The sequence below is a fragment of the Polypterus senegalus genome, unplaced genomic scaffold, assembly GCF_016835505.1.
Source record: "Polypterus senegalus isolate Bchr_013 unplaced genomic scaffold, ASM1683550v1 scaffold_2407, whole genome shotgun sequence".
Taxonomy (NCBI): Eukaryota; Metazoa; Chordata; class Cladistia; order Polypteriformes; family Polypteridae; genus Polypterus; species Polypterus senegalus.
The window spans coordinates 7586-20495 of record NW_024383620.1 but is presented as its reverse complement, the minus strand read 5'-3'; the positions used below and the strand labels follow the sequence as shown (position 1 = coordinate 20495).

At 51.6% G+C, this 12910-nt stretch overlaps 3 non-coding genes across 3 annotated transcripts; 1 reads left to right on the top strand and 2 right to left on the bottom strand.

Annotated features, from left to right (window-relative positions):
• Positions 1-50: 50 nt before the first annotated feature.
• trnan-guu lies at positions 51-124 on the top strand. The gene has a single exon. It is a non-coding gene; the product is annotated as a tRNA-Asn (tRNA).
• Positions 125-425: 301 nt separating this feature from the next.
• trnaw-cca lies at positions 426-497 on the bottom strand. Its single transcript has one exon. It is a non-coding gene; the product is annotated as a tRNA-Trp (tRNA).
• A 98-nt stretch (positions 498-595) lies between these two features.
• trnad-guc lies at positions 596-668 on the bottom strand. Its single transcript has one exon. It is a non-coding gene; the product is annotated as a tRNA-Asp (tRNA).
• Positions 669-12910: the final 12242 nt, after the last annotated feature.

The window sequence follows — 12910 nt, the reverse complement described above, 5'->3', positions numbered from 1 at the left end:
AGACATCAGCTGGGCTTGCTCCACCATCCCTTGGCCAGCCGGTAGCTCGAGTCTCTGTGGCGCAATCGGTTAGCGCGTTCGGCTGTTAACCGAAAGGTTGGTGGTTCGAGCCCACCCAGGGACGCGCGAGGTGCATTTTGACAAAATCCCAAGCCAGCAAAGGGCTGCCCAGGTTAAGGGTTGCAAAGAAACAGCCCTCCCAGCACGACACGATCGACGGCGGCGCTCTTAAGCACCGAGCTTTCTGCCTCGTCCCGCTGCCGATGTGAAAGTGCACCTCACTCGGCCCGTTTAAAAGCCAAAGGTACGGCGTGGCCAATAGTCAGGCTCGGGCTTTGCTCCACGTTCTCGAGGGGTTTTTTTTTTTGCAGGGCTGGGATAAGAAAGGACGGCTGAGCGCTGCAGGGAGTCAGGGGCTGGGACTATGACCTCGACGTGATTTGAACACGCAGCCTTCTGATCTGGAGTCAGACGCGCTACCGTTGCGCCACGAGGTCGACCGCCGGATGCGAGCCTAAGATTGCCACGGAAGAGGGCTGTGCTGCCTCTCTGTGTGAGACGAGAAGCTAAACGGGTGGTCAGGTGCAAAGACCAGCCTCCCGTCGGGGAATCGAACCCCGGTCTCCCGCGTGACAGGCGGGGATACTCACCACTATACTAACGAGGAGCAGATGAGCTAGGAGCGTCTATCAACGTCCAGACGTGAGAAAAGTGAAGCATCGCCTTTTCCCTTCATTGCGGCGCGTTGTTTTATTTTCTTTTTCAAGTTTATCCATGTCTATTTTCATTATTTTGAATAGTACCAGTAGTAGTGGGAGTAGTATTGACAGTTGCATTATTAGTATTAGCGATTGGATTTTATATTTTTCGAGCAGCTCAACGGGCGGTCAGGTGCAAAAGACCGACCTTCCGTCGGGGAATCGAACCCGGCACAGATGAATTAGGAGCGTCTATCAGCGTCCAGACGTGACAAAAGTGCAGCATCGCCTTTTCCCTTCATTGTGACGGTTGCTTTTACTTTATTTTCTTTGACCAGTTTATTCAGTTCTATTTAATTTTCTGTATTTATTATTTTAATTATTAGCGGTAGTAGTGGGAGTAGTATTGACAGTTGTATTAGAATGCATTGCATTTTATTATTTTTTCAACTTTTTACTGGACTCTTGCACTTGGCCAATGTTTACAACCTTCTGAGATTTGATCTGGCTGGTGACACTTCACTTTCTCCGGCTGGTCAAGACCAGTTGCTGCTGGCGCTGCCGCTGCTTCTGGTGCTCTTGCCTGCCTAACATGCAGGCGTGTCGGACGGTGGGCCAGTCGAACCGGCCTGCCCGCCATACCATGTCCGGCATCCTTCCTTTGCTGGCTCGAACGTTCATTGCAAGGGCGCTGCCTCCTGCCTGGCAGTCAGTCTCTGAGACTCAGCTGGGCTTGCTCCACCATCCCTTGCCACTGCCGCCTGTGGCACGTTCGCTTACAACGAATTGGTTTGAGCCCACCAGGGGCGCATTTGACAAATCCCAAGCCGCAAGGCTGCCCTGGTTGCAAAACAGCCCTCCAGCAAACAATGGTGCTTTAAGCACGCTTTCGCCTCCAGCGCCGGTAGGCACCTCCCGCCCGTTAAAGCCAAAGTGGCGCCAATAGTCGGGCCGGCTTTGCTCCCGCGAGGTTTTCGGCGGATAAAAGGCGGCTGGCGCTGGAGTCAGGCTGGGACTATGACCGAGATTGACACCCCTCGCTGGAGTAGGCCCACCGTTGCGCCAGGTGCCGCGGCGGCCTAAGATTGCCCGGAGGCTGCTGCCTCTGTGGAGAGAGCTAAACGGGGGTGGTGCAAAGACCAGCCCCGCAGTCGAACGTCTCCAGCGGACGGCGGGGATCTCACCACTATACTAACGAGGCAGATGAGCGGGGGGTCATCAGCGTCAGGCGTAGAAAAGTGAGCCGCTTTTCCCTTCATTGCGGAGCGTTGTTTTATTTTCTTTTCAAGTTTATCCATGTCTATTTTCATTATTTTGAATAGTACCAGTAGTAGTGGGAATTAGTATTGACAGTTTGCATTATTGTATTAGCGATTGGATTTATATTTTCGAAGAGCCACGGGCGGTCAGGTGCAAAGACCGACTTCCGTCGGGGGTCGAAGCGCACAGTGAATTAGGGAGCGTCTATCAGCGTCCAGCGTGACAAAAAGTGCAGCATCGCCTTTTCTCTCATTGTCGTCTGTTTTTTTTATTTTTCTTTTGACCATTTATTCAGTTCTATTTAATTTTTGTATTTATTATTTTTATTATTAGCAGTAGTAGTGGGAGTGTATGCATGTATTATTAGAATGGCGTTGCATTTTATTTATTTTTTTCACTTTTACTGGACTACTTGCACACTGGCCAAATGTTTGAACCACTTGGCTGGACGCTTCACTGATCTGGCCCTGGTGGCGACTTCCACTTTCTCCCGCCCGGGGTCAAGACCAGTTAGGGCTGCTGGCGCTCTCGGGCGGCCCTCCTCTGGTGCTCTTGCCTGCCAACATGCAGACCCGTCCTCAAGTGCGGAGCTCGGGCACAGGGCCATCAGTACGGTCCTCCGCTCCTGCCATAAAGCCAGTCTGCCATCCTTCCTTTATGACTGAGCTCTGATATATCGTTTCAAATTGCCTTAAAAGGAGGTCAGCGCTGCCATCCTGCCTTGGGCGATCGTCCTCGCTGAGACATCAGCTGGCTTGCTCCACCATCCCCGCCAGCCGGTGCTCGAGTCTCTGTGGGCGCAATCGGTTGTAGCGTTGGCTGTAACCGAAAGGTTGGTGGTTCGAGCCCACCAGCGCGCCGAGGTGCATTTGACAAAATCCCAGCCAGCAAAGGGCTGCCCGGTTAAATTGCAAACAGCCCTCCAAGACACGGATCGACTGGCGCTCTTAAGCACCGAGGCTTTCTGCCTCGTCAGCGCCGATGGAAGTGCACCTCCTGCGGCCGTTTAAAAGCCAAAGGTACGGCGTGGCCAATAGTCAGGGCTCGGGCTGCTCCACGTTCTCGAGGGTTTTTTTTGCAGGGCTGGGATAAGAAAGGACGGGGGGCGCTGCGGGGAGTCTGGGGCTGGGACTATGACCGCGTGATTTGAACACCAGCCTTCTGATCTGAGCCCAGGCCGCTACGGTGCGCCACAGGTCGACCGCGGATGGAGGCTTGATTCCAGGGAAGAGGGCTGTGCTGCCTTCTCTGTGTGGACGAGAAGTTAAACGGGTGGTCAGGTGCAAAGACCAGCCTCCCGTCGGATGAACCGGTCTCCGCGTGACAGGCGGGGATCTTCACACTATACTAACGAGGGCAGATGAGCTAGGGGCGTCTATCAGACGTCCAGCGTGAGAAAAGTGAAGCCGCTTTTCCTTCATTGGGCGCGTTTTTATTTCTTTTTCAAGTTTACCCATGTCTATTTTCATTATTTTGAATAGTACCAGTAGTATGGAAGTATTGACAGTTGCATTATTAGTATTAGCGATTATTTTATATTTTCGAGGAGCTCAGCGGGCGTCAGGTGCAAAGACCGACCTTCCGTGGGAATAACCGCACAGATGAATTAGGGAGCGTCTATCGCGTCAGACGATAAAATGCAGCTCGCTTTCTTCATTGCGCGTTGCTTTACTTCTATTTCTTTGACCAGTTTATTCAGTTCTATTTAATTTTCTGTATTTATTATTTTAATTATTAGCAGTAGTAGGGTAGTATTGACAGTTGATTATTAGTAATGGCGTTGCATTTTATTTATTTTTTCAACTTCTTTTACTGGACTACTTCCCTTGGCCAAATGTTTGAACCAACCTTGGCTGAGCGCGATTACTGATCTGCCTAGTGGCGACTTCACTTTCTCCCGGCCTGAGTCAAGACCAGTTAGGACTGCTGGGCTCTCCCGCTGCCCTCCTCTGTGCTCTTGCCCCTAACATGCAGAGCGGTCCGTGTGCTTGAAGCTGGGGAGCCAGTCGAACGTCCTGCCTTCCTCAACCATGCCGTGCCATCCTTCCTTTAGACTGAGCTCTGATATATCGCTTTCAAATTGCCTGCAAAGGAGGTCGCGCTGCCATCCTGCCTTCTGGGCGTCAGTCACTTGCACACATCAGCTGGGCTTGCCCACATCGCCTTGGCCACCCAGTAGCTCGAGTTCTCTGGCCGAATGTTAGGGTTGGTTGTTAACCGAAGGTTGATGGTTCAGAGTCCACCCAGGGACGCCTAGTGATTTGACAAAATCCCAGCCAGCAAAGGGCTGCCCAGGTTAAGGGTTGAAAGAAACAGCCCTCCCAGCAAACCAGATCGACGAAGCGGGCTCTTAAGCACCGAGCTTCTGCCGGTCAGCTGCCGATGTGAAGTGCACCTCACTCGGCCCGTTAAAGCCAAAGGTGGACGTGGCCAATAGTCAGGGCTCGGCTTGCTCCATCCCAGGGTGTTTTTTTTTGAGGGGCTGGGATAAGACGGCGAGCCGTCGGGAGTCAGGGGCGGGACTATGACCTGGCGTGATTTGAACACCAGCCTCTGATCGGAGTAGAGCGTACCGTTGCCCACGAGTCGACCGCGATGGACTAAGATTCCCGGAAGAGGGCTGTGCAGCGCCTTCCTGTGGAGACGAGACGCAAATGGTGGTCAGGTGCTAACCAGCCTCCGTCGGAATGAACCCCGGTTCTGCGTGACAGGCGGGGATACTCACTCTATCTAACGAGGAGCAGATGAGTTAAGCGTCTATCAACGTCAGACGTGAAAAGTAATGCTTTTCCCTTCATTGGGCGGTTGTTTTATTTTTTTTCAGTTTATCCATGTCTATTTTCTTATTTTTGACATGTACCAGTAGTAGTGGGAGTGTATTGACAGTTGCTATTATATTGCCGATTGGATTTTATATTTTCCGAGGAGCTCAACGGCGGTCAGGTGCAAAGACCGACCTTCCGCGGGAATCAACCCGGCACAGATGAATTAGGGAGCTCTATCGCGTCAGCGTACCAAAAGTGCAGATGCCTTTTCCTTTGACGGTTGCTTTCTTTATTTTCTTTGACCATTATTCAGTTCTATTTAATTTTCTGTAGTTTATTTTTAATTTCCAGTAGTAGTGGGTATATTGGAGTCAGTCTTAGTAATGGCATTGCTTTTTTTTTTAACTTCTTTTACTGGACTTGCATTTGCCAAATGTTTGAACCACTTGGCTGTAAGGTTATATTGGCCCGGAGGACTTACTTATCTCCGGAAATCCAAGCCAGTAGGCTGCTGGCGTTCTAACGCCCTCCTCGGTCTCTCCTGCTAATGAGCTTCCGTCAAGTGCGACCGGGCACAGGCGAGTGGCTGTCTTCGCCTCTTACGCCATAAACCATGTCCATGCGCTTGTTGATTGAGCTCTGATATTTTTCAGATTGCCTTAATGGACTTCGCGCCTCCGCTTGGGCATCTGCATGTTTGAACATGCTGGGCTCTCCATTCTAAGCTAGCCGCTCGAGTCCCTTGGGCAACGGTGGCGCTTGCTGTTAACGAAGGTGGTGTTCTGCCCACCCAGGGCGACTGGCATTTCAGAATCCAGGCCGCAAGGCTGCGGTAGTCAAAGAGCCCTCCGCGGCACGTCGTCGCTGGCCGCTTTAACAAGGTTGCCTGTCCCTCCGTGATTTTATACCTGCTTAATGCCATGTTGAAGGTCCGAATGGTGGATCGGCGTTTTCCCACGTTCTAGGGTTTTTTTTTTTTTTCGCAGGGTGGAAGAGCGTAGGCTATGCGAGTCGGGGCTAGACTGCCAGTGATTTGACACGCGCCTTCTATCTGGAGTCAGAGCGCTACGTTGCATCCGTTCGAGCGGTAGGGGCCTAGATTGCACGGGCTTTGTGCCTTCTTGTGTTGATGTTAAGTTAACGGTGGCGTACAAGGACCAGCCTCCAGTGTGGGAATCATCGTCTCCGCGTGAAGGCTGTGCCACTATAACGAGGCAGATGCTAGGCGTCTCACGTCTAGACGTGGAAGTGACACGCTTTTCCTCATTGCGGGCTGTTTTATGTTTTTTCAAGTTTCCAGTCTTGTCATCTTTCTGATAACCAGTAGGGTAGTTTGAATGTCCATTTGTTATTGGTTCTATTTTCGGATCACTGCGTCGGGGCAAGACGACCTTCCGTCGAATCCACGGACAGGATACGCGTTATCAGCTCAGCAGTGACAAAAATCAGCTGCCTTTTCCTTCTTGTACGTTGCTTTACTTTGTTTTCTTTGACCAGTTTCCAGTTCTATTTAATTGGTTATTATTTTGTATTAGCAGATGGAGAATACGTAGCTTTTTGAATGGGCTTGCTTTTTTTATTTTTTTTACACCTTGGACTATTGCTACTTGGCCAATTTAGCTACGCTGCGAACGCTTTTGCTTTCGCTTATGATTTGGCTTTTTCCGGGCCTGGATAAGACCAGTTGGGCTGCTGGCTCTCGGCGGTCTCCGGCCTGCTGCCTGACTGCAGGCGTCCGTCAGTTCCGGCGGCAGTGCCCGAGTCGACGCCCGTCTTCGCTAAACCAAGCTGCCAGCCTTCGTCTGAGCTCTGATATACGTTTCAATCGTTCAGGGAAAGCCGCCATCCTCCTTGGGCAGTCGTCCCGTCGAGACATAGTGGGTCCCACCTCTCGGGCGCTAGCTCGCATCTGGCGAAAGTGAGCCGTGCTTTACCGAAGGTTGGGGTCGCCACCCTGGAGGCAGTTGGTGCATTTGTCATAATCCAAGCCAGCAAGGGTCCCAGGTTAGGATTGCAAGAAGGCCTTCCCAGCGTTGAACCGTCACGCAGCTTACAGGCACCTGCCCTCGCAGCTGCCGATGAAGTGCACCTCACTGGCTTTAACCAAGGCGATGGATAGGCTCGGGCTTTTGCTCACGTTCTCAGGGGTTTTTTTTTTTGCAGGCTAGGTAGAAAGCGTTGCTTAGGGGAGTCTGGGCTGACTTGACCTGACTGATTAGCACCAGCCTTCTGTCTGAGTCACGCGCGTACTTGCTGCCCAAGGTTCGACCGGAGGAGCCAAGATTGCCCCCAGGGGGCTGCTGCCTTTCTGTGGGAAGAGCTAACGGGTGGTCAGGTCAAGCCAGCCTCCGGTCTAGAGAATACAGTCTGCGTGAGGTATCTCCAGGTATAAGGGAGCCATTGCTAGACGTCTCATTCACTCCTTGACTGAGAGTAGCTCGCTTTTCCTTCATTGTGCGCGTTGTTTTTTCTTTTCAAGTTTACGTTCATTTTCATTATTTTGAATGACCGGTAGTGGGAGTAGTATTGACTGTTGATTATTAATAGCGATTGGTTATTTTATTTTCAGGAGCTCAAGTGGCGGTCGGTCAAGCCGACCTCATTTGGAATCTAACCGCAATGTAATTAGGCGGTTTCAGGTTCCACGTGATAAAGTCGGTGCTTTCCTTCATTTGCAGCGTTTTTACTTTTTCTTGCCAGTTTATTCAGTCTATTTAATTGCTGATTGGTTTAATATAGCAGCCTGGGTTGATACATCAGTGGTTTGCTAGTAATGGCGATTTGCTGCTATTTTCTTTTCATGGACACTGCCCTGCCAAGTTGAATCAACCTTGGCTGAGCGCGATACTGTCTGGCCCTGGGGTCGACTCGTCTTTCCCGCCCTGAAGTCAAGCATTCGGCTGGGCCGCGCTGCCCCTCTGGTGCTCTCCTGCAATCAGAGCGCATCCCTTGCGGGGCTCGCAAGACGCCTGTGGAACCGTCATCGCTGCGCCAAGTGAGTCAGCGCCTTCTTTTGCTGAGCTTGATTCATTTTTAAATGGCTTAAAGCCGCCGCTGCCATGTCCTTCGGCGAGTTTGCCCTAGGCATATGGGCTTGCTCCACTCCTTGCTCAGACGCTCGGTCTTGGAGCCGCTTGCCGTCGGTGTTTTCGAAGATTGGGTAGAGCACAGGGCGTGATAGTGATTGCAAATCCTTAACCGCAAGGCTTCCTGGTTAGTTGCAAAAACAGCTCCAGCGACATTGCAGACGCTTAGCAGGAGCTTGCCCTTCTGCGGCTGATAATAAGCGTCTCTCGCCGTTTAAGCCAAAGATGCTCTGGCCAATAGTCAGGCTCAGGCTTTCTCACGTCTCGAGATGGTCTGCATGCTGCATAGAAGGACGTAGGCTCGTTTCGGTTTGGGCTTGCTGCGTATTTGAACCACAGCTTCATCGTGAGTCAGTGGGACGTTGCGCGCAATGGTGACTGCCGATGAGCTTAATTCCACGAAGTTGGCTGCTTCTCTGTGGGCATGCAACGGGGTCGGCAGACGCCTCCCGTCAGGGTCAACCCGTCTCGCATGCCAGGCGGGTTGCCACTTCTGCAGGACAGATGAGTTGGGGCGTCTATCAGCTTCGCGGAAAGTGAAGATTGACTTTTCGCCCAGGAGCGTTGTTTTATTTTTTTTCAATTCTACCTGTCTTATTGGATTGACCAACGTTGAGGATTGGAGGCGTTATTGTACCGATTGTTCAGGTTTGACGTCGCGACGGTCAGGCAAGCCTCCTTCGCGGCAATACCGGCACAGATGAGTACGGGAGCTTCTCAGGCTCGCGTGACAAAGTGCAACTCGCTTTTCCACTCCAGCTCGCGTTTGACTTTTCCTTTGACTGTTATTCAGTCTTTACTTTCGATTAGCATTTATTTTAGAATAGTGCAGAGATTGACAGTGCTTTTGTAAGCGGTGCGATTTATTTTATTCAACCTTTTGCTGGGATTATTGCACCCAGGCCAAGTGTGACTTCACCATGGCAACAGGGCGTAGATCTGGGCCTGGGGCCTCATGCGCGCGCCAAGCCTGTTAGGGCTGCTGCGCCTTCGCTGCCTTCTCTGGTTGCCTGCCTTAATCAGATGGTCCGGCAAGTGGAGGCAATGGTTTTGCGTGGTATAATTTCGGCTCCTGGCTGTGCGAATGACCTTCTGATCTTCCTAACGACAGATCTGATATATCGTTCAAATTCCTTAAGGAGGCAGCTGCCATCCAGGGCGTGTGCTGCTTACGTTCTGGAGGTCCATCTCCTTTCGCCGGTAGTCATGGCTGTCGTTGGGAGCGTTGACTTTAACGGAATGTTTTTTTTCAGCCCAGGCGGCTTGAGATTTTGCAACCACCGGCGGCTGCTTTAGTTAAACGCCTCCATCGCGGCCGATCAGACGCTTAGCACGAGCTCTCTCGTGCTCTGGATGTAGATTTCCACTCCTCAGTCCAGTTTACACCTTCGGGAGCCGCAAGTCAGGAGCTCGCTTTGCCACGTTCCAGGCTTTTCTTTGTGCGGGCTGTGATTATTTCACTTGCCGAGTGAGTCTGGGCTTCTGCTTGCATCCTCGAGTTGATGCGGCTTGCATCTGTCGCTAGCGCATCTGTTACGCTGGTTGTCACCGATTGGAGCCTAAGTCACAGGGAGGGCTGTCTGCCTTTCGGCGAAGACGAAGCTACGGTGCAGGTGCAAAGACTCGCTCCCGTCGATCGACCGGTCTCCCGCTGACAGCGGTCTCCCTATGACAGGCAGATGAGCTGAGGTCACGTCCTAGAGAAGCATGCCTTTCCCTTCTGAGCGTTTTTTATTTTCTTTAAGGCTTTACCATGCGGGTTCTATTTGGTATACGATAGTGGAGTAGTGACAGTTGGATTATGTATTGCGATTGGACTTGTTTTTCAGACCACTGGGCGGTCAGTGCAAAACCGCCTTCGTCGGTAGCAACCGGCAGTAAGAATGGGCGTCTTCAGGTGCACGTCTCGTATAGTCGCGTTTCCTTCATGCAAGCGCTTGCTTGATTTTTTCCAGTTTATTCCGTCGTTAAATTTTCTGTATTTTTATGTTATTTAGCGTAGTATGTGGGTAGTTTACGTTGTTTGATTGATGGATATGTATTTTATTTTTTCAATTTTTATGGATAGCAATTGCCAAATTTTTAACCGCTGGAAGGATCAGGTATGACGGCCCTGGTGGCACTCCTCTCTGCCGCTGAGTCAAACCATTGGCGCTCCTTCGTGCGCCTCTTCTCTGCCGTCTTATATTTCCTATTCCGTAGTGAGTTGGGACAGTATTCTGTTAATGTACTCGTCTGCCATTAAGCCATGTTATGCCATCCTTCCTTTATGACTAGCTCTATTTATCGTTCTTGTGACGAAATGGATTGCCGTGCAATCCTTTCCGGAGCGTCATCCGCGATCTAGCTGGCTTGCTCCATCCTTGCTCCTCGGTGCTTCATTCTGAGTGTCGGTGCGGTCGATGTTTCGAGGTTGTGTTCGAGCCTCCTGGGCCTGAAGGTGCATTTACAATCCCAGCCAGCAACGGCTCCAGTTAGGTTGCAAAACGGGTCTACCGTCAACCGTGGCGGCTCGCTCTAACTAGGCTTTCTCCTGCTCTGCCGTGTGGACCTCATCGGCCCGTAAGCAAAGGCGCTGGCATACGGGTTGGGGCTTGCTCCAGCTCGAGTTTTTTTTTTTTTGCAGGCTGAATAGAAGGCGCTGCAGGTGCGAGGACCAGAGCGGCCTTGACCTGGCCGTGTTGAACCGCGCTTTGATCTGGTCGCCAGCTAGCGTGCCCACGGCTTAAGCCAGGATGCGTTGCCAGTTGCCACGGAGGGCTTGTGCTCCTCTTGGGCGGAGAAGAGCGTCTGAGTCGGTGATGACAGCCTCAGCTAGATTTCAACCCGTCCTGATGTGAAGGCGGGTATCCAATACAACGGGGGAGCAGTGCTAGGGCGATCACGCCAGCTGGAAAGAGTGAAGCTAGCCGTTTCGCCTATCGCGCTTGTTATTTTTTTCAGTTTCCAGTCTATTTTATTATTTGAAAGTCCAGTGTAGTGGGGTGTATTCGTTGCATTAGATTAGGTTGGTTTTTATTTTTATGGAGCTAACGGCGGTCAGGTGCAAAGCCTTCCTCGGAATCGAACGCAGATGAATAGGGGGCGTCATCAGCTCGGGAAAAGTGCACTCCTTGTTCCTCAGTACGGTTCTATTCTGTATTTTCTTTGACCAGTTTTTCAGCTCTTTAATTTCTGTTTTTTATTATGCAGTAGTAGTGGAGTAGTATTGCGTTGTATTTTAGAATGCATTAGTTTTTTATTTTTTTCAATTCTTACTGGTGCAATTTTTCAATTTTGAACGGCAATTGGTGGATCATTACTGGCCTCTTGGGACTTCACTTTCTCCCGCCCTGGGCAGGGCATATAGCTGTGCCTCTGGCGACTTTCTCTGGGTTGCCTGCTAACTGAGCGTCGTTTCAGTGGGCAAGGTTCATCGTCGTATTCGCTGCCATAAATGTCCGTGCCATATCACTTCTGAGCTCTGATATATCGTTTCAAATTGCCTTAAAAGGAGGCCAGCCTGCCATCCTGTTGCGGCTGCTCACCGCTGAGACATCAGCTGGCTTGCTCGATCTCCTGGCCGGTCTCAGTCTACTGGGCCGATCCGGTTGCGCGTCGGCTTACCGAAGGTTGGGTTCGAGCCACGGCGGGGCTGCATTGCCAACCAGCAGTAGGCGCCGTAGGGTTCCAAAGTGCCCTCCCAGCGAACCGACGCGGCGGCTTAAGCCCATTTCCCTACGTCAGCTGCCGGTAGGCACCTCGGCCTTTAAAAAGCCAAGGGCGCCAGTGGCTATGTAGAGCCAGCTTTGCTCCAGTCTCGAGGGTTTTTTTTTTTTTTTTGGGGGCTGATATGAAGGCGGCCGTTAGGCAAGCAGGTGGGACTATGACCTTGCGGTTTGAACGGCCTTCGATTGAGTCAGGACCTGCGTCTTAGGCGCGAGGTCGCCGCCGGATAGACAAGATTGACGGAGGGCTGCCCTTCTCTGTGGAGGGACGCTAACTGGCTGGCGGTAGACGCCTTCCTCGGGTTCGAGACCCGGTCTCCTGGTGAGGCGTCTCACCACTATACTAACGGAGAGTGGCTGGGCGTCTATCACGTCAGCGGGAATACACGCTTTCCCTTCAATGCGGGGTGTTATTTCTTTCAATTTACAGTCTATTTTCATTACTTTGAATGTACCAGTATAGTGGAAGTTTGACATTGCTTCTTGTATTGGGATTGGTTTTTATTTTCGAGGCTACGGGTCAGTGCAAAGCGACCTTACCGCTGGAATCAACCCGGAATGAATTAGGGAGCCTATACGCGCAGCGTGACAAATGCAGCACGCTTTCCTTGATTACGTCGTGTGCTTTTATTTTCTTGCCGTTTTTCAGTTCTATTTAATTTTCGTAGTATTGTTTATTTTAGCGTTAGTGAGCGTAGTTATAGTTGTATTTATTGTATGATTGCATTTTTTTTTTTTTTTACCCAACTCTTTCTGACGTTTGCATTGCCATTTACTAACTTTGGCGCCTGCAACGTCGGCCTTGGGCTTCACTTCCTCCCTGGGTCAGCCTGGGGCTGCCCTCCGGCCGCGCGTCCTTGGGCCTTCCGGCCTAACTGCAGCCGGCGTCAGTCCGGCTGGCTCCGGGCCAGTGAACGGTACTCGTCCGCCATAACCAGTCGAGCCATCCTTCTGTGCCGAGCCTGATATCTGTTTCAAATTGCCTTGAAGGGCCAGCTATGATCCTGCCTTCGGCAGTCGCGTTCAGTTCCGCAGCTGGGCTGCTCACACCTTGCCACCGGGGGTCGAGGTCTTGGAGCGGTAAGCCGCGGCGGTTAACCCGAGGTTGTGTCAGCCACCCAGGGCGCGAGGGCATTTGCAAAACCAAGCAGCAAGTGCCTAGGTAAGGTTGCAAAGAGCCGCTCAGCACATTGCGGGGCTTGAAGCCCAGTTTCTGCTCGACGCTCGATGTGATGTGCACCTCTTTCGTTAAGCCAGCGCGTGCAATAGTCGGACTGGGCTTGCTCACGTCATTAGGCTTTTTTTTTTTGCGGGGTGGGATAAGAAGTTGCGCTGGCTGAGGGTCAGGGGTGGGACCATGGACCTCGACGTGATTCAGACACGCAGCCTTCATC